Below are 21,438 nucleotides of genomic sequence, written 5' to 3'. Positions count from 1 at the left end.
CTTTGGTGGAAACCTTGGATGGATTGAGCCTCTGAATCTGCACTTAAGAGGTCTGCACTTGAAGAGTACCACTAAAATCAGTGGATTAAACTGCAGGTTGCAGCCTGGCAGACCGAAACTGAAAGTCCTTAAAGGAGTAATCTACCAGAAGTTAGCCTTAGTTATGTCACAACTTAATAATATCATTATTGAACAATATCATTATTACACATTGAAAGGAAGTATTTACTGCTAACCAAAATACAATTAAGTAAAGATAGCTCTTAGGTTTTGTAACATTTGTGCATCAGATGCTTTGCTGGGTATGTAGATGTCAAAGCAGGTACATTTATTTATCTCCCTGAAGGATATGGGTGTCTTTTTGCAAGGACATGAACAGACTTTTCGAAGGCATTTAATTCCTGCTGAAAGTCAATTCACTTCCCACCACACATTGACTTTCAGTAGAAGTCAGGTACCTAATTCCCTTAGGCAATTTCAGGATCCCAGCCATGTATTGGGTTTTGAATGTAAGCTGACCTGACAGTGTCCCTGAAAAGTTCAAACACTTGGAGCAAAGTTTCAGTGCTGCAGCACTCTAATAGCTGAATTCATTTATCTGAAAGCCTTTTATGGTGAAGGCTTTGCATCAAGCAAATAACACAAGCAGTGTTTACAGTTTGTTTGATTTAATCTTGGCCTCTGACAGTTTTAATTGTATTTGACACATTTATAAATTAAAGAACAGAGAGAAGGTAGGGCTGGGCATGCAAACTGAACCAGCTCCATTTCTCAGACTGAATTAATAAAGAGAAAGAGGTCAGCTTGGGAAAAAAGCTTCTTGATTAACATTATACTTGAATAAAGTTTCTCTGGAGATGAAGGGTATTAAGTTGTTTGGGTGACTTCTCTCCAACAATTGTGGAAGGGGAGCTGTTTGTGTGACCCACTGATGTCCCCACTCTGGGAACAGAAGCTCAGTGAGCCTTAGCTGAGAGAAGGGTCAGCATTTCAAGCAATACAATTGGCATCTCTTCTTGTTTTGATTTAGATTACTGACACTCAGCTAATATAGTAATTTCTTGGATTCTTCAAGAGGTAGTGATTTTGTCCAATTTTGTGTACAATCTGTGGAGAATCACCAAGTTTTTTCTTTGCTCTGGGTAGAAAATGCTGCCAAATACACAAGTACGATGTGTCTATTTGGGAATGTTCAGAGTAGTTTTTTGCTTAATCCAGGAAATAAGAATGCAATCTCTTCCCTGATCCATATTTTCCAAACGTCTACTAGCAATAAATGCCTACACAATACTCTGCTTATTGCTTAAAAGGTCACAATTCAGTAAGAAAATTAAAGCCATTGCTCATCAAGATGGACAAGAGAGTCTTATTTTTTATTAGATTTAAGAGAAACACAGTGTGAACACAGAGAATAGCACTTCAGGTCCAAGTAGTCAGAAGCTTTTTGAGATGACCTGTGCCTAAAGACCTGTTTCATGTCAAACCCTGTCACTGCAGACTTTTAAGAGCATTAGTAAATGTAAGAACAACCTTCTGGAATAGATGGCTTAAGTTGTATTTTGTTTTTCTACAGTTTCACTCTAATATTTGCCTGCAGTTTTTATTATTTGAAATTATTTGTGATAATAGAATAAATAATATAAATCTGCAAAGATTTTGAGAGGCACAATAGTGAGATATGGTTTAAATTAAACACTCTTTTCCTCAGGCTGCCTAGCTTTTTATAAAGGGGAACTTTGATGAAAGGCAGAATTAACTTTTTCCAAGCAAGGGTACAATTTCTAGGTTCAAATGGATTTCTTATTAGGTATACACACAGAAGCTCATAGAGAGGCAAGATGGCTGAATTTTCAAACATTATCTTTTGAAATGTCTTTCAAAGTGATTCCCCTTTAAAAGCCATAGAACATTGTCAGTTGTTTTGTTTTGGTTTGGTTTGGTTTTTTTTGTAGTCTTATCTGAAAAAACTTAACCTTGCTTTTTGATATATTTAGAAGAAAAAGATGCTCATGAAGAAAAATGAAAATAACCTTACATAACCTTTACACATACTGCTTGGAGCTGCTGAAATCCTCCTCTTTATCCTAACTTGAAGTTTACATCACAGTTTAATTTCTCCAGCTCACCAAAGAGTTTTGGTCTTGCTAGTGAATAGTCACAGCTCAAAACAAAGAACTTTAACAGACAGCAGTCTGTTCACAGTGTACTGAAAGTACATTTCTCACATGAAATACTGACCACCACCCCGTACCAAGAGAAAGTCACAGCCCTTCCTCTGAGCTATTGCATTTGGGCGAGTTCTTAGCTCTAAGTTAAATCCATTTCTTTGAAAATAGCATCCAGGCAGCTGCTTTTCTCAGTCTAATACATAGCAGATGGGTATTTTGATCCCTAGATATGATTATTGTTGGCAGTCTTATTTGAGATGTCAAGGACTGAAAAGGTCACTCTATCTGCCCCAGACTCCTAGGCAGGGGCATTACCCTTTTAGCAAGCAATTCATGGCACTGTGGCTTGGCTCTGCACACTGGATTTGGCTGGCTTCTCACTCGGGATTCTGATCCACTGAAATCAATGAAGACTTTGCTTCTGGATTCTTTATCTGGCATTTTTCACAAGAATTAATTCCACTTTACAAAATAATCCAAAGAAATGTGACTAGCCTTTTACTTTGCTTTACCACCAGCTGTGCAAATGCTAACTCTGCTCTTGCAGTACTGTGTTCTGTGCTAGGTTACTGCCCAGAGACCATTATTTGGTCTACAAAATAATAACCTTCTTCTGATGAAGGCCTGCTTAAAATTGAAAGTATTCAAATTATTGTCTCTAAGAATTGTTTGGTAGTCATTCATTTCCTCAGCTGAAAAAAACTGTCACAAATAACACATCTTCCATTAAACTTCCTTCCGTTCTGCAAGGGTAGATTTTGCTCTGTGCTGACTGTTTGTGTCAGTTCATTCTTTCCCTCAGCTTTCTTCTCTCAATCCACACCTGGAAGATCCTTCTCCCTCCTTTTTTCCTTTCCATTTATCTTTATCTCAGTTCATTAAATCCTTCTGCTAGCCAAATATACCATGGGGTTTGTCTCTGCTGAATATTGTGCTGGGAAGTGATCTCTGTCAAAAAAAAAAAAAAAAAAAATCAGAGCCATACCTCATTTACTAAATGTATTGATAAAGATGTGGGTTTATTATTTTTCATTCATAGGCATTTGAGTGAATTTTTTTTGCATCAGTATCAGAGGCAGTGATAAGATGTTCTTAAAGCATTTTTAATGTCTTTTGGAAGCAAAGTGCGAGGGGTCAGACAGCACGTATGTGTCATGTGTCTCTGATCTCCTTTAAACATTGGCCAGTTTCCAAAAAAATTGCCCGAAGGGATGACATCTCACACAAAATCAACATCCTACACCTTTTGATAAATGTTAGCACCTCACCTGAGAAAAAGTCTGAGAGTCAGGCTCACAACCTGTTAGATACAAGAAAAGCCACACAAAACAAGTCAGGAGGAAAAAAAAAGTGAGGCACACAGAGAGACTGATGTTCTGAATGTTCCATCAGCTGAGAAGGTGTCAAACAGAGCTTACACCTCCTCAGACTTGCAGCATAAATCCAAAGGGTAAACAGCAAGTATTGTGATATTTTAGCATCTTTAAAAAAAAAAAAAATCCCTTTGTTCTCTCAGGATTTTAACTTCTTTATTCACAGCTCTATCCCTGCCCTTAGCTCTTATACCTTCTTGGATGCCTAAGACTTAACAAATATGCATAAATAACCAAAATTACAGAGATGTTTCACCTTATTTGCAGAAGACCTGGGCCTTGTTTGGCACCATGTAATAGGTCTGTGCAATAACAAGAATTATAATCCCCAAACCACAGCCCATGATGATAAGAAAATGGAGAACTTTGTCAAGTTCTAATGAATTTCCAGTGTTAGAGATTTCATAGTTGTCCCAGGCAACCTTTTGCAGAACATCTTAATTTTAAACATTTTCTCAGATGCTTAATTTAATTCTCCCTTGCTACAGCTGAGGCACATTGTTTGCATTTGAGCCATGCTGCATATGAGGAACAGAATATTCCCTTCCTTTTTGAAAGGGAAATATTCCCTTCCTTTTCCATTTTTTACAGTAGCTCCTCTCAGTCTTTGCTATCCCAGACTAGAAAAATCCCCTTCCATATGTGATGTTTTCTATAGTTCTTCTACCATGCTCCAGACTGTGCTTGATCCCTTGATCCACTTTTTATTTTCCTTTCAATTACAGTGCTCAAACTCAGATACAGTGACTAAGAAAATACGCTGTTAATAGAGCATGGAGCAGAATGATTACTTTCCACATCTTACCTATACATCCTGTTCCTTTAGTTTCTGGGCTGGTGCTTGCTTGCCATTTTAAAACACTATTGATTCATCTTCAGTTTTTCATGTGCCATGAATGCCAAATTCTATTTTTGCAAAATTGTTACCTAAACTGCAGTGCCTCCAGTTAGTGCCTATGTACTGTTTCATGTTTTGTTGTTGAATTATTTCTATTTTTTCAGATCCCTTTCCCATATCCATTTTGGTTTGAATCCTAGTCTTTCAGCATCTTTGCCATACTTGACTGTCTGGGCTCATCTCCAGACTTGAAACTGTGTTTCCTATCCTATCATCCAAGTTAGTAATAAAATATGGACTCAGGGCAAGTTTTGCAAAACCTTCTTCCAGTTTGAAACTAAACTATTGCTCTGTACATGCTGTTGTCTGAAAACTGTTCCCCAATCAATTTTGCTCTCATGTTGTGTTAATTTCATAAAGTGTAAATGACAGTAAGCTGCAATTGCAATATTGTTATTCCTGATGCTCAGATATGAGCTAGAATAGATTTAACTTTCAGATCCCAATAGAATTTTCACAACTGGTGAGTTGGTGGAAAAGTGGTTAAAATTTAAAATCAAACAAAAGTAAATCTTGATTTGCCAGATCTCCAACATAAAACTCCACTGTCTCCTTTTACAGTCACCTATTATAAAATAATTGCCTACCCAGAGCTACAGAAGTAGACGAAACTAATATAAAGATCAGGTGGAAGAATTCAGTCTGAAAAATACAAAAGCACTTCAGCAACACATGGAAGAATTTGAGTGTTTTTTAGCTCCACAACATGTATTTCTGTTCTACAGATAAAAATACATTTTTAAAAAATACATTTTGAAAAGAGAAACATCAGCATGGAATATTTTTCTATACATATCATTTTAATTTATATTTAGCCTAATTGGCTAAAAGTACTGAAACACAGAACAACTATTTTATTGTGTGTGATAAAAGGTTTTTCTTCCCTTGATGTGTTAGCCTGTTCATTATCTTTTTTGAAACATTCTTATCCTTGAGAACAGTAGGAATAGAACCTTGCAACCAGCAGATGTTAGAAACTTCCTTGCTTCAACACCCAAATAAATTGTGTGGATTTATAATGAATATGTTGAATGTGAGGGAGTGTATTATTCATTTGTCTAAGGCATCTTGGCTTATGGTCCAAGCAAATGTTTTTCTGACAGAAAAAAAAAAAAAAAAAGGTACTTTGTGTTCCCACCAGGTACCCATCATAAGCAAATCTTTCTTGGAGGGAAGCTGGCCTGAGCTAAGGTTTGCTGGAGGGAAGTCATGCTGCTCTCTCTCTGAACCCTGGAGAGTTACACATTAAATATACAATGTAGGCTCTGTAGGAAGTATGTCAATACAGTAAAGCCATCATTCTCTTGCTTTTGACAAACTTCAAATGGGCTTATGAGAGGAGTTATATCACAACTGTTTGGCAGCAATAACTGTAGTAAGCTCTTTACAGCACAGAGCTAAAGGGGGCCTCTGGAAGCAAATATAAGTTAATAGTAACAGCAAACAACAATGTAGAACAGAGCCGCAGAGAGGAAAGTGATGAGAATTCACTAAACTTACTCCTCATCTTCTTACTCCCATTGGGAAGGGACACTGCATGTCAAAGACTGGATGTATGTTGGGATTTTTAAAAGGGAAGCACAGGTCTCCTTTCAGAAGCGTGGTAAAGTGGAAAATTTTAAGGCTGATTTTTCAAGAAATGTGTAAGCAAATGCATGCAGCATCATGGTAATCCTATTGTCATGGTGAACTGCAGCAGGAGAACGTGTGATAGAGTGTATGAGTTGTCATTGTAGGAATAGAGTATTCTTCTGAAGAGAAGAAAAGGACTTAAATATCTTATACAGTCTAGGTTCTTCACAGATATAATTTCCAAAATATCCATATTATTTAGGTTCCTGAACTTGACATTGGAATTATTTTTAGCCAAGTTCCACTGGTCACTTTAAACCAGCAGCTATGTTTCCAACACCAGTCCACTTCAACAGTCCCCTTAAACCACAGCTCCGTAGAAAGTGGCCAGTGTGCCCATGTCACCCCAAATGCCTCCTTTGACACGAACACAGCTCTCCACACACAGAGCTGGGGCCCTTTTGTGCCTAGAGGGTTTGAAGGCATTCACAGCCCCATCCCATGAGGGTTTGCAGTACCAAGGGATTTCCCCACTCTTGCAACTTGTTTCTATGGTTATCCAGTTCTGATTTTCCCTGGGAGTGGGCTCTCCAGCTAGGCAGCCATTCATATTGTGGGTTTTCCAAGTACCACATCTCAGGGCTCCTTCCCAGCCATACACAGTTCATGCACCACAGTAGCAGAAAAGGCTGTGCCTGGGTCTGTCTGCCCAGTCTCTGCAGAGATTTCACTTTTGAGCCAGCAATTCAATTGTCCAGACCCCCTGCACATTCCGGGGGCAGGTACTGTATCCCTTTTCTTCACAGCTACAGCCTAAATCAATACCCAACATTCAGATAGTCTCAACTCCTTTCTGTAACTATAGCAAGCCCACTGTGAAATCCCGTTTCCCACATTTTTAATACCCCCATCTCCTGCCCTGCCCCTTCCCCCCCTGTCCAGAGCATCCTAAGCTTGCAGTGGCTGGACAGGCTGCTAAAATGCTGGGGAACAGCTGGCCCTCAGGCACACTTCTCTCCTAGGCACTTATCTTTACAAAATTTGTAGAAATTTAGTACCTTTCACATTTCTACCTCTGTATATGATGTCTTCGAAAATAACCGAGAGGCTCAAATGCTTGAAAAGAGCCCAAAGAGTTGCATTCCCAGCTCATTACCACCAACAATTGCAAGCAGGAGGCTGTAACCATGACATACCTCTAATACTAAATGGGCATTGTGATAGGGGAAAGGAATCTGCATCGGACTCAGTCCAACTGCCAGGACAAATAGTCTAAAAAACCAATTAGAATCAGGGTATTTAAAAGTAGAATGTCAGAATATTTCAGAGTCAGTATAAAAACTGAACAAAGAATAGTATTTCACATTTATGGAACTAGAGAAAATTCTGAGGCACTCCAGAGACACTGCTATTAGCAAATGTAATACTACAAGTCACTTGAGTATAGCCTGTTTTAAAGGGAAAACATAAAATTGCATGAGATGGGTTCTGAATTATATTTATAGAGGCAAGTAAAAAAGCTATTGTCTGTATTTCCAAAGGCAGCAGAATGATATCTGCTCAACGTGCAAAGCAAATGAAAAAGAAATAACAAGTTATAGTGTATTTAGAAGATGTGTTATTGTGCCATATAGATCATATATATGTCCTTATCCTAGTTACTGTTTTAATAGCTTGACAAAAAGATGGTTATGGAATTAAAAAAAAAGAAAAGGCCAAAGAAAAACAATTTTTAAAATCCAAATCTAAGGTCCCTAAATGCTTACTTCCAAAGTACATACGCAGAAAAACTATTAGGACTATTTGCAGATCTGAGTCATTAAGTAAGAGTGAGTCTTGCTCATACTGTGACTGGAAGGAAGAGGACAAACAAGGAGCAGAGGGCATGACTGAGAAAAGCCAGTCCTTCAGCAGGAGCTGCGCCAGGTGCTCAGGAGGGCACCTATTCCCTGCTGTGCAGGTGCAAAAGAAGTAAGGCTCACATGTCTCACTCGAGTCCCAGGGTGTCCAGCAGAATAAACAAATTAACTCTCGTAAAATAAAAGGAACAGAGCAGATAAATATTAAATATTTGTTTATCTCCACTGAAAGCATTTAAAAGGATTAAATTTGGGGGGGAGGGGGAAGAAAAAAGAAAAGCAAATAAAAGGGGGGGAAAGAGCACTTTTAAGATTGTGTTTAGTTAAAGGAGTACAATAATCATGTAAAAAATGCAGCAGAATTTTTATAATAGCATAAATAATAATTGTGCTGATTAAAATAACGCTGCTGAATTTCATTCTTCTAGGCAAATGATGTTTAACAAAAAAAAATTGCCTGCAAATTGCTCCTGCAAAACATAATTTTTAATAAAAAGTGCATATAAAGTTTTTCACCTTGAAAGTTGACCTTAAGGATTTTTACCCAAACCAATAAACCTCTGAAGCTATCCCTAACACTTTTCCTGGGTTAATAAAGCTCAAATGCACAAGCAAAGTAAATCTGTGCAACAATCAATATGGATCCCATAACAGAATACTTATTGAAAAAGCAAAATAGATGTTTATATATTACAACCATATCATAGATTGTATGTTTATGTATTACAACCATATCACAGGTTGATAGTTTCTACTCTGCTGACAAATGCTCAGAAAAGCAACAGTTTTGCTACAAATGGATGCAAACTGCCAAGTTTGTTTCGAACTTTGGTAAATGGTGCAAACTGTTTAAGAGTTAGGCAGTTACATGAGCAGATTTTGGAGATGGGGGTGAACTAAGAGATTTACACCAAAGAATAATTTGGCCTTCGGCACTGTGGGTTGCTCTCTCCAAGGCCTTCTGTAGTGCCCACATTTCAGATTCTTACAGCAGGTAAAATAGTAGTTGGATTACAGTGTAGCCTGATATTTACAATAAAAGGACCTGTGAGGAAATGAATATGAGTATGATTAATATATACAGCTGTAAAAATCTTTTAGATGGCATTTTATATGTTGTATTCCATTATCTTATTCTACTTTAACATCTATTTGCTTTTTGTACAGGTTGGGAACTGGTACATAAGCTTAGCATCAAGGATTATGCTAATGTTTCACAAAGATAGGCAACTGTGATAACATATCATTCAAAACTCACATTTTATGAAATTCAAGTCTTTCAAAGTGATTTTCCCACTATTTCTTGAATTACCTATTCATTTGATGACACTTTCTCAGTGGGAGATATTAAGTTATCAACCAGCCATTACAAAGATTGTTGCAGGATGCTGACAGCCATAAGGAAGTATAAAATCTGACCCTATAAAAGCATCAAATTTATCTGAAATCACCAAATTTATCTCCCATGAACAAGAAACTATGAGAATATTAATAGCATACAATCCATTAATTTTCTTGCCCAGTAATGGTTTGTAAGTTATTTAGAAGTTAAGATATTGATATTTTTCTATTCAATAAAACACAGCAATGTTATCATATGTTGTGGATTAATTCTTTTTTTTTCAGGTAACACTGACCAAAATGGCTACTTGCTTAATAATACAATCCCGTAGACTTTATGAAATGTGTCAGGGTTTCTTCCAAACACCTTTTTGGAGTGTGTAAGGGCAGGATAAGTGGCATTGCTACCAGGCACGGAATGTGTGGCCAGCGGTTTGTGGTGAAGATGGGATTTGGCTCTTTGCAACTCAACACAAAACTGTTTGCCCAAGTCAAAAGGCTGCTGTGTGAGCAGGGATTTCAGGCCACTCCAGTGAGAGGGCGTTTTGTTGCTCCTGCTGCAGGACAGGGATGTAGCCTGGCCCCCACAGCAGCCCCAGAGCAGGGGCTGCTCTCAACTCCACACACAGGCCCTGCTCCCCCGTCCTGGCTGCCAAGCATTTCGGGATCACCAGGCAACTCCTCTGGAACCCAACAGTGAGCTGGCCCCTCAGGGGAGCAGGGTGTATGCCATGGCCTGTCCCCACAGGGCTGTGCTCAGCAGGGAGGGCTGTACAAAACCAGGCTTCTCTTGGCAGCCCCTGCCCGAGACCTGCCCAGGGTGGAGGGGGTCTGGATGAGACCCTGCTGTGGGGAACCGGGGTCAGACACAGCCCCAGGATGGCAGGGCAGGGATGTGGGGATGGGAACGGACGAGACCTCCATCTCAGAGCGCCAGAGCTGCCCCTGGGCGTGGGTTTTTTGGCTGGTGAGGTTAAGAAAGAGACACTCTAGGCAGAAAGATGTCAAAGGGCAGAGATGGTTTGTGGTTTGCTTCGTCTCAGTTTTGATTCCCTGGAGAAGCCCTACCAGCAATCCCCCCAGACACCACCAGCTCTCTACTTGGCATGGTGTGGTGTGACCTGGCTTCTCCCTGGCAATGCTGGGCCCTGCCACATCCAGTGACAGGAAAGACAGTGAGCACCCACTGCTAAAACAAGAGCCTGCCAGTTAAATGCCCCCTTATTGAGTCTGCCTGTCACGGACTTGGCCCGTTCTGTACCAGAATGTCCCTAGGCCAGCCTATCAGTGTGTTAGCACAGTTTGTCAAAATGCTCCCCTGGTCTCAGCAAACAGCTGAGTGAGGCACTTGTCCCTGCTGATGTGATGCACTGGATCCACACATACAGTTCCCATGCACAGTGTTTGCCAAAAGGCAAATGCTTCTGTTCATTGAAACTCAGTCACTATAACTAAGACAGTTTTTAGGTCTTCTGTTCTATTTTTTCAGAAGCTATTCTTGTGTCTGAGTTTGTGCTCCTGACAAATACAGCATCAGTGGTGGGTGAGGGGAGAACTCATGTTCCACATGGCAAGGAAGTGGTAACGGTGTTCCCAGAGCGTAACCTGGGGGTTATGTTTTACAGATTCATTGTAATTGGATTTAGTCTCCTCCTGTTTTGCTCGATACAAGATAACAAGTCCTGCAGGAAAATGCATTGGCTTTGTGTAAGCAGAGAACAAGTATCCAGGTTGAAATCCCTGTTGGAAACAAATGATCAGACTTGATTTTTGTTTTTCTAAAGAGCAAACACCTATATCCCAGATTAGTAGTGGAGTCATGGACTGTTGTTAGGTTATATCTGTCTTGCAAAAATAATACAAAGGGCCTGAAAAGTTCTGCAATTAGAAAGTGACAAAAAATTCAAAATATTTCAAAGGAAAGTTGGGCAAACTGGTGGGGAAAAGGTCTGTTAAGGATCCTTCCAGGTACTTTTGATTTTCTAACCATTTGAGGCTTTGTTCTAGGACATAAAATTCTATGTGATCTATTTTAGTGAATATCTGGGGTGGCAAAGGACTTTGCTGTACTAGATGAAAGAAAAAAAAGCACCATTTTGATCTTGACTGTAGCACACCGTGATGGATTGATGATGTAGCAGGCCTGATAAGTACTTATCAAGCTGAAACAGGACAAATGCATGTAACTGCCAATGTGAATCTTGTTCTTTATTCATTGACTGTCACTACCCCTGAATTTAATATTATTTTAATTTTAGTCTCCCTGTTCCTCATTTCCAGTGCAATCAATATCAACCAAGAACTGCTCTGCTAGAAATGTGTTGTGCTTTACATTGAGCATCAGGCTTGTTTGATGTTAATAGCTCTGAGTGCATTAGGCCAGCTTGTCATTACCTGATATTACCCTTCCTTCATATCAATGCCAGTGAGTCTAGAGGAACCGTTGAGAAGCTACAGGTTTTGAAGTTTTCTACTCTTCCCCTTTACTTTTTTTGATATGTTCAAATCCCTAGTTTAGTATCCTGCCTTCCAGATGACTGGTCTTCATCAGTTCCAGTCAGCTAAAGAGTCAGAATTGAAAGCCCATCCAAAAAATTAGATCTTCAGATAAGGCTAGTGCAACAGCATAATAATGGAAAATAATAGAAGAGGTTATGCAACAGGTTTTTGTATTCTTCATTTGTTCGCATTCTAACTTGGATTCCTTTAGTCAGCAGTTTCTTTTGTTGTGTTTGGGGTTTTTTTCAATCTGTGAGCTCTAAGAATCTCAGTCTTCAGATGAAATAATCACAATTTCTGACTTTTTTTTTTCAGTTAAAAGTGTTACTTCTGACATTTCTCTGACTGGTTTCTCTTGGTGCTTATTAGTAAAGTCCTAATGAAATAGTGAGGCAGATTTTGGATTGGGTTTTGTTCAGTTTGTATGTTTTCTACTTGATATGGCTACTCTAATCATGTCTGAAAGCCTTGTTCATATTCTAAGGCATAGTCAAGTAGATTAACTTTTGATAAGATATTTTTTTACCAATAGTAAGGGCAGCTGAGGGGACAATTGTTCTTCATGTCCAGTTTCATGGACCTTCCTGGTAAACTTCTCCTCTTTTTTACTTTTTAGACTCGCACAACTTACTGATTATTTCCTGTTACTTCCTGATTGACTCAGGTGTTTTCATAGCACATCAGTGACACTGCAATAATTTAAAACCACTTGTTGCTGATGAAAATAAATGCAAGTGGCCTCATTTGACCATTATTTTTGATTTGAATGTAAGAAGCTGTGCTCAGAGGAAGTCTACATATGCAGACTGATAGAAATCTGAGAACACTCATGGAAATTTGCTCCTTAATACTGTGACAGTTTCCTCTGCCTTTATGGCACTCCGTCTTTCCCATGCATACAGCAGATGTGGCATCATTATGCATTAATTATCTGATATACAGGACCAGAATGAGTTTCCATATACTCTTGTACTACAGCATTCTTCTTCTAAATTAAAATGTTTGATTGAAAAGGAGATGACTGAAGGTTCCATTTCTCCCTGATTGTTACACCAGGGTACTTGTAGCCTGCTTAAATGGAATTTGTGATGGGACAAATGACTTCAAAAAGAACAAGGAAACATATATCTGCTTTCCATTCTTTATTTGCAGAAAATGCAGAATACTTCATTCTGTCTTCTCTGGGAACAGCTACAAGAAAAAATTATGTTGAGTCAGGGGATTTTACCTCAAGTCTTTTGCCTTAGACAAAAGTTTAGTATTTTTCTTTGGAGTTCCAGTTTTACAGGTTAATGTCTATGCTGCTTTGGAGTTTTTGTAAGTCTGCATGAGCACAGTTCAAAAACACAGATATTTTTTCTTACCCTCCAACATGTAGCAGTCTGGGGTTTATTGCGAGCTAAGAAACAGAGCATAAAGTGCCTACAGATTCTGCCCACGCAATTGCCCTATGAACAGGCAGTCTGCTATGTGTTTAAGGGTTGTGTTTTCATTGCCATTGTTTTTCAGATAGCGAAATTAAAAATTAGCCATGGATTTATTTGCAAGTGGTACTGTCATACCTACTGTAAAAACAGTTCCTATGCATTAAAGTTGCTTGAATTTGTGCAACTGGATTCTCTAAGATTCCTGCAGAAAACAATTCAGTTTACTTGTTGGAATTAACTCCTACAGGATTTCACATTTATTTTGCAAATGTTTGCCTTATCTATGTGCTTTTACTGAGGTGGTAGCCAAATCATAAGAGAATATTACTAAATAGATTAAACAGCAGCGGTATATAAGGTTTCTCATATTCTAGGAAATGAGACTGAACTGAAATCTCCAGTATAAACTCATAGCCCAGACTGTGCAAGAGGAATGATTGAGATACATCTCAGAGACATATTCAGCTAAACTTCCTTTGAAAATTGCATAATTGTATCTCTTGCATGTATGTGTTTACTTTCTATTAGCTCTAAACAAATCTTAATATGTTCACTGTGCATAATCTTTTTTATCATTCTTTATCATGTCTATCATCACCAGTTTTACTGCTGTGTATCATCTCTCCTCCCAACTTTCAGAACTGCTTGACTCTTCATGACTTGGTAGAAGACAAGTTTGATGATTAAAGTACCTCAAATTACCATTTCAGCTCCTGAAGATAGAAGTAAAAGAAGTATCTGTAGCAGAAAAGGGGATGATGATTTCATTTAACTGCAAGCCTTTTAACAAATCCATGTCCATCTAGCACTTTGTGATTGTCACCGAGCATGTCACAGTCATCTGACACTTACCTTTTGTTCAAGCAATGGGAGTTGACTTTGCTCCAGCTCTAGCGATATAGCGCAAAGTTGAGCAGTTCCACTTGCAGGAAAAATGTAAGAGCAAGCTCGTTACAGCTCCCAGTGTTAAAAGAATACCTGTATCTGGCCATTAAATCTACAGTCAGACACTTTTTATATTATCCCCAAAGTAGCACTACTTTGAGTACACATTTTGTTAAAATTGCTTTGATCTATAATAGTTCTAATATTCTGATAATATGTCATGCACCTGCAAGGTTATTTGTAGACATTCTGCTTCTTGCAAGTACATTTAGACACCTTACTAGCACTTGCTTTAAAAAAGCACCACAGTGCAGGTGGTTCCCTGGTGTATTTAAGACACTTCTCTTTTGTTATTATCTTGATAAATCTCTTTAGAGAACATAAGTTCTTTACCACCTCACCTCACTCCTTTCAGGGAATGAGGAATGGAATTTAACCATAAACAGTAATGGCTTACATACACACTTGGATAAAGTGTACAGTGTTTTGCATTTGCGTCATCCTCATTGGTGTTTCTTTGGAGTGGCCTATGCTCCTCTTTGTAGGGAATCATTCGAGCCAACAAAATGATCCATCAGAGAGAAATTAAATCCAACTCTACTTCTACTGAACATGGGCTATGGGTAGGGACATTAGACAAGGTTATGGGCGTTGGGTTGTGGAGAAGAAAGAGGAAAATCCTTCTAAGACATTAAGGTTAAAGGTTGTGTCTGCAAGGATCAGAACTTGAAACAGCCATGTGACTTATCATTACACTGGTGCAAATGTTGTGGCAAAGACTGGGACTGATTAAACCTCCTTAGGCCTTGTCAGGCCACCTCTTCTGAATGTGAAACAAGTAAAATTCAGAACTGTATTAAAGCCAGTGAGTATAGAAATTATTTTTCTCCCCAGAAGCCTGGACTGTCTTTGCTCATTAGAGTAAGACCCTGCAATTTCTATTCACCAATTATAGCAGCTACATCTCTTCCTGACAAGACTCTAAAATCTCATCAATCTCAAGTGGCCCAACTGAATATTTTCATGACAAAAATTATCAGAGTCTAGCGAAAAAGGCACAAGAGTACATTCAGCCTTCAGAGAGCAGCTTGGCTCTGACAAATGCAAAATGGGGCCCATAAGGTAGGGGAGGTAATTCCATCTCTAACTAAATCACTCATCTCTGTTCTCTGCTCCTCAGATAAACACTTCAGAAGGAAGCTGTTGCTTCCCTCTTCCTCTTCCTTATGGATTGTCCATTAAGTAAGTGGACTCTTCAAATCTGCATTCATATAGAGGCAGCTGAACTATGGTGGTAAGTGCTAGACTGTCTATGGCTAATCCAGGCAACTTGGAACTACAAGTTTGAAAATCTCATTTACTGATCAATAATATTTCTTGTATGATGTCACTTGAAGACACCTTTTTCTGCAAACTGTGGTGAGACAGCAGCAGCTGTCTGCTTCAGTTCCATTTTGCTACAATGGGTAGCCATCTCCTCGCTTTCAAGTGCTCTGTACTTGTGTCCACATTTCAAACCTTCCCTTGCCAACTACAGACTGGATCTGCAGCAGCCCTTTAGTTCAGCCCAGTTCTCAAAATGTAGCTCCCATTTTAATTGTCTCAGTCATAAAATTCACATGTTGGCCAAATGGTCACAAATAAGCAACCAAAAAAGTCCCAAACCTCTTACATCTAGCCTTGATAGTGATTTATAGTGCCTGTGATTGTAGTATATGCTCACCATGAAAGAGATCTAGCTTCACATTGTACCTGTATCCAAGTGGTTTTCCTTCTCCCGAGGAGTATATTGCTGAGAACCCATTTTTCATATACAGACACTTATTTCCACATGAACAGGGTATGAAAACCTGGTGTTTCACTTGCTAGGTTAAGAAGCTAAGTTATTGAATTGTGACTGTTTAAATATTCTATACCAATATTAAGATGTAACACAGCTGCAATAGCAGAGAGGGAGAAAAATACCTACCCTACAGTAGCCTGCCTTCTGGTAATTAGATTATGCTCCAACACATAGAATATATCAGGCCTCTGATTCTCCAGAACCACCACGTCTTTGTGAATTTTTCCTCAGCTACTTATTGAAAGGTGAAAAAAAGCTGATTTACATTTTGTTTGTGCTTTGTCTTTTCTTTCATTCACTGCTGGACATGATGGAATCATGCTTAAAAGGCTACAGTTCACTGATTCTGAGGTCTGCTAGAAGGTCTGTGATTGTGGACACTGGACTGTCCCCCTTCCCACTCAGCCAAGTGAGACTGATTGACAGTTTCTACATAAACATTGTGACATGCCCTAGATATAAGAGCTAATATCAAAGTTTACTGGCAGGCTTGTGCAGTTAGTGCTGGTGCCTGTCATAGCTTTGCTTCTGTTGTTACTCAATTAAGCTGTATAAGGGATCCTGAGCATGATGTTCCCATCCAAATCCAACAGACGTGTCTGGCTTCAAAATCTGTTGTCATGTCAGTTTCTCTTTTAAAATAAAGCCTTTCTGTATTTTAAAAACTGTCAAGACTTGCATAGGAAAAATGTTATCACAATGTAATAATTTTCTTTTGTTGTATTTAAAATCCAGATTCCAGTGCCTTTAAGGGTGGAGAGGGATTTGGGTTGAGTGGAACATTTTAAACATCTACACTACACCAAGGCACCATAATATTGCTTTTGTAATTGTGTCTGGCTCAGACACTTGCAACATTGCTGTTCCTGGTGAGCCTGCCATCACTACTTGGTTTCAAGCAAGTTATCTCAGCTTTGGCTCTTGGTCTAAAAAGTTCTTGATAAAAACATTGGTAGTTCAGCAGTATTTGTTCTGTTCTGTAAAGTCTCCTTCTGTTACTGCCCTAATAAGACACATGATTCCAGTTTTTTTCCATGGGTAATGAAATTGGCAGATGACTAATGTTAAGTAGAACAAGGAGAATTTAAACTCATGGGACAACCCTCGGAAAAGACATACTGTGATATGTCTCCCCCAAGCCCCACAGCTATATAGTTATTGCTTATCCCTTCAGCTTTCCAGTTCTAACATTTGGGAAGAGGGAGTTTTTGGCACTTGTTCATTACAAGTTATTCCCATGTTTGCAGTATGTCATAGTTTCCTGGGGGCAAGATGATGAGTGAGAAGTGTTAATGAGCATCATTAGTTTTACAGATTGTTACTCTGGACGTCTTACTCTTTAATTTTACACCAGGAGTTCTCAAACTGTCTTTGCTGTGTGCCATCACAAACAGGAGCTCTGCAGTGTAGGGCAAGCTCTGTGCCACTGTGAAGTGTTCTGCACAATTTCAATGTTACCTGCACAGCTCTCTGTGCAGTATAAACTTGGCAATCCAAAATTGTACTAGGATACTGTTAGATAATCTCATCTAACTTAAAGATAGTTGGCTAGGTTCCAAACATCTAACTTTAAGGAATTCAGTTACATAAAACATTAACTATGCTTTTGAAGCAAGAGGGAGGAATATTAGGTTGAAAATTTATTCCATTTAATCAGTAAGCTGCTGTGAAGCTTTGCTATCATTGATCTGACCTGATCATTCATCTAATACCATAATCTCTCCTGACATCTGATGCACACATTTTCTTGTATTCAAAGAAAGGTATAAAACAATGGTCTTAGAATTATTTCTGAAATGCAGGTCTGTCCTCTTTGAGCAACTTCTACCTTTACTCTCAGCAGGACAGAAAGCCTCATGATGCTGTTTCCAGAGAAGTTAGTGTGAGGGAGCCACAGTCTGATCCCTCTTGATGCTTCTGCCTTCAGCTCCTGGCTGCTTCTGCCGTGCACTCTTCAGATACCATACTCCTATGGCATCTGTAGCACCCATCCCAGAGCATTCCAGTAGCAACTCTGACCTCTTCAGTGGTGAAAATATGGAATTATTCCAAGTCTCTTTTTCTGCATTTTGATGGTGAACCATGTCTCTGACAGTTTTCAGTCAGTTCTGATTCACCTCTAAGCAGTCCAAGTTGGGCCACATTTCACTAGATTGCTTACGAAAATATTATGGGAAGATGGCATCAAAGCTTTGCAAAGATTTATGGTTTCCACCTGTTCTCCCTTACCTAGAAGGTTTTCCTGTAGAAAAGAATTACACTGCTTTGCCATAATTTTTTACTGACATACTCGTAGTTATGCTTCATCTCCTTGGAGCTAAGAAACAGGTCTGCTCTTTATTTGTTTTTATAAAAAAATTCTATGAGTACTTATAGAAAGTTTGGATTTTTATTTGCAGAGACAGGACTCTTGTCAGGGCTATTGAACTCTCCCCAAAGTCATATAAAATATAAAATTGTAGCCTAATGCATCTGAATGAAGAGAGAGAAATTATAATCAGGTAACGTAGCATTTCTAACAGTTCTGTGCTTGGCTTAGCAGCTTCAGCAGATATTCAGTTATGTATTTTTTAATGGCATTCTCCTTTAAAAGATACTCCAAAGCACAAAAAGTGGAAATTTTCAATGTGATGCCCCTTAGGTGATTTTTTTGTAATTTGTCTCAAGAAAATTAGAAGAATATTAGGATAAAGGTATGTACTCTTCTCCAAGCTCCTCACAGGTTGTCTAATAAAAATAATTGCACGTTACACTAAAAGTGTTACTTTCTCTGAACAGAGCATACCAGACTTTCCTACTTACGTGTAAACAGGACAGACTAGGTGAGATGCAGTTATATTAGTTAAAGCATTAACAAATCAAGCCAAAATGGTACTGACCACTTGTACATACCAAAACTGGTGTATTTCATAAACTGAGCTTACAATGAAGAATGTGAAAGTTGAATCTTCTGTTAAACCCTTCATATCCAGATACTTACCATAAGGTAGCTTAGTACAGAGCTTAGATAAACTGTCTTAGAGTGAATAGTATAAAGATTGTTAGAGATATAGTTAATTGTCTGTGTTCTTTGTGATTATGAGAAACTCTTTGGATTTTTTTTTACTCAGTTTTAGGGCTGGTGCTCTTTAATGACTTTAGAGGACACTGAAAGGTGTCCCCAGTCTCACTTCGAAGCCCCAGTCTCACTCACACAGCCAGTGTTTGGTTAGTGAACACCTGCAAGACATGGAAAGGCCACCTCCAGCTCTGACAGGTAAGGCAAATCTGTTCCTCTGCTCCATGGTTTCAGGAGGGATCCTTGCACATTCTGCTGCATCCAGTCCCTGCTGCACAAACACTGTTCCATCAGCAGACAACCCACGGAGGAAGTAGGGCAAGAGGTATTTTGGCCAGGGACAAGCAAGGAGACAATCACAAGCCTGGCTCTCCTGGTTCATGGAACACTCCCCTGTCTGCTCTGCCACTGCCAGACACCTTCTGGCTCTCTTAGGCATGTTGTGTGACTCAGAAGGACATAGACAGGAAAGACTTTCAGAGAGCCCTGGGGCAACCTTTCTCCAGCTGTAGATGAGGCTTACAACGATTTCCTTTTGAGCCTACTAAGTGAACTATTCACCCTTCCTCATGTAAATAAACAGGATGAGTTTACACTAAGAAATATTTGGTTTTATGTTGAGAAGATGTTAATTCAAGGAAGGCAAGTAAGCAGATCCAGAGGCAGAAATTCACTTTAGTTTTTTGTTGTTTATGCAATAAAAATATTTTTCCCTGTGGTAACTTTAATATCCTTAAGCTAAGAATTAGGAAAAAAAATATACTGCTACCCTACAGATATCTGGTGAAAAAACCAAATTTAAGAAAGAGTACACCCTTCCCCTGCAGCCCAGTTATACCAGTCCCTCCTGGGAGGGGGCTAGAAAATGGATTTTCAGTTTTTGCTAGCAATAGTCAGGCTTCTGGCGTGGCTGCATGCCTGGATATAGCTGTGATTGAATTGGATTTTAAATAAAACACTATCAAAAGTTGTAGAACAGAAAAAAATTGTTTTTTCCCTCCGTAGCTGAAGGTGTTAAGAAATGAATTTATCCAAAATCAGGGTTACTTTCTTTTGTATTTCATAATTCTACCCAAATTTAATATTAATGATGCTTCAAATAGTAATGTGAACAGTTTTAAAGCATCTTCTTCCTATTTATTTTAAATACAATGATGAAAAGAAGGTGGAAGAAAGAAGTCAGAGTTTGTGACAAGAGTTTTGTCACTAAGGAGGCATTTGAGGGCCACATTATGTAAAACATTCATGCAGCTTTTACATCAGTAGTCTTTTGGGCTATAAAATTTTGTGACTCATAGGGCCCAAATCCTGCAATTCAGGCACCCTATTGATTTTTTGTCCTCTGTTACAATTACTCTTGACGATGAAATGGTGTGTGTTGCCCTGTGAATAAAGGAAAACCTCTTGCCTGGATTCTCAAAGCTCTTTGGGGAGGCACAGGTGCAAATACCAGTTAGCAAATTTCCCTCACACAGCCTTAACACACCTGTCAGCCTTGTTTAAGAGTTTGATTTGGGTGGGAGTTTTGATCTACTGGAGGGTAGGAAGGCTCTGCAGAGGCTAGATCAGTGGGTTGAAACCAGTGGTATGGGATTCAACAAGGCCAAGTGCTGGGCCCTGCACTTGGGCCACAACAACCCCAGGCAGAGCTACAGGTTGGGGAAGAGAGGCTGGAAACTGCCAGGTGGAGAAGGGCCTGTGGGTGCTGTAAACCAGCTGGCTGAACACAACCCAGCAGTGTGTCCAGGTGGCCAAAAAAGCCAAAAGCATCCTGGCTTGTGCCAGGAATAGTGTGGCCAGCAGGACTAGGGAAATCATTCTGCCCCTGTACTTGGTACTGGTGAGGCCATACCTCAAGTACCATGTCCAGTACTAGACCCCTTAATTTCAGAATGAATATTGAGGTGCTGGAGCAAGTCCAGAGGTGGGCAACAAAACTGGTGAAGGGTCTAGAGCACAAGTCTTATGAGAAGTGGTTGATAGAACTGGGGGTGTTCAGCCTGGAAAAGAGGAAGCTCAGAGGTGACCTTACCACTCTCTATAACTACCTGAAAAGAGATTGTAGGCAAGTGGAGAGTCAGCCTCTTCTCCCACTGTAGGGACAGAAAGCTTAAACACAGAAGATTTATGTGAGAGAAGAAAGAATTTTGCTCTAAGAGAGCCCTAAGAGCTCTAAGAGGTTTTCTCCACTGGGAAAATAAGGCCTAGGGAAAACACGGTGTGGGAGAAAATTCTTTCCCGTGAATAGCAACCTATCTTTCTACCTCCTTGTTTTGAGAAGTTAACTTCCCTGTTGCAAGAAGATATAAAAGTTGTCAGAGACATGTGTGAGGTCCCTGCTAAGAGAGAAGGAGACCATAAAAAATACAGAGGAGAACACAGCCTTGAACTTACATGTGAAAGGTGGTGGTATAAAAGTAACAAAACAGGTCTCCTGGACTGCTCCTTTGCCCACTGCATGATTTAGCATGTATTTAGGGTTTGTGACTTTGGTGATTCTGTGATTTGGTGGGAT

Source organism: Empidonax traillii, unplaced genomic scaffold (genome assembly GCF_003031625.1).
Source record: "Empidonax traillii isolate 1590-97213 ecotype Southwest subspecies unplaced genomic scaffold, ASM303162v1 scaffold874:size323092, whole genome shotgun sequence".
Lineage (NCBI taxonomy): Eukaryota > Metazoa > Chordata > Aves > Passeriformes > Tyrannidae > Empidonax > Empidonax traillii.
This window is presented reverse-complemented; position numbering follows the sequence as displayed.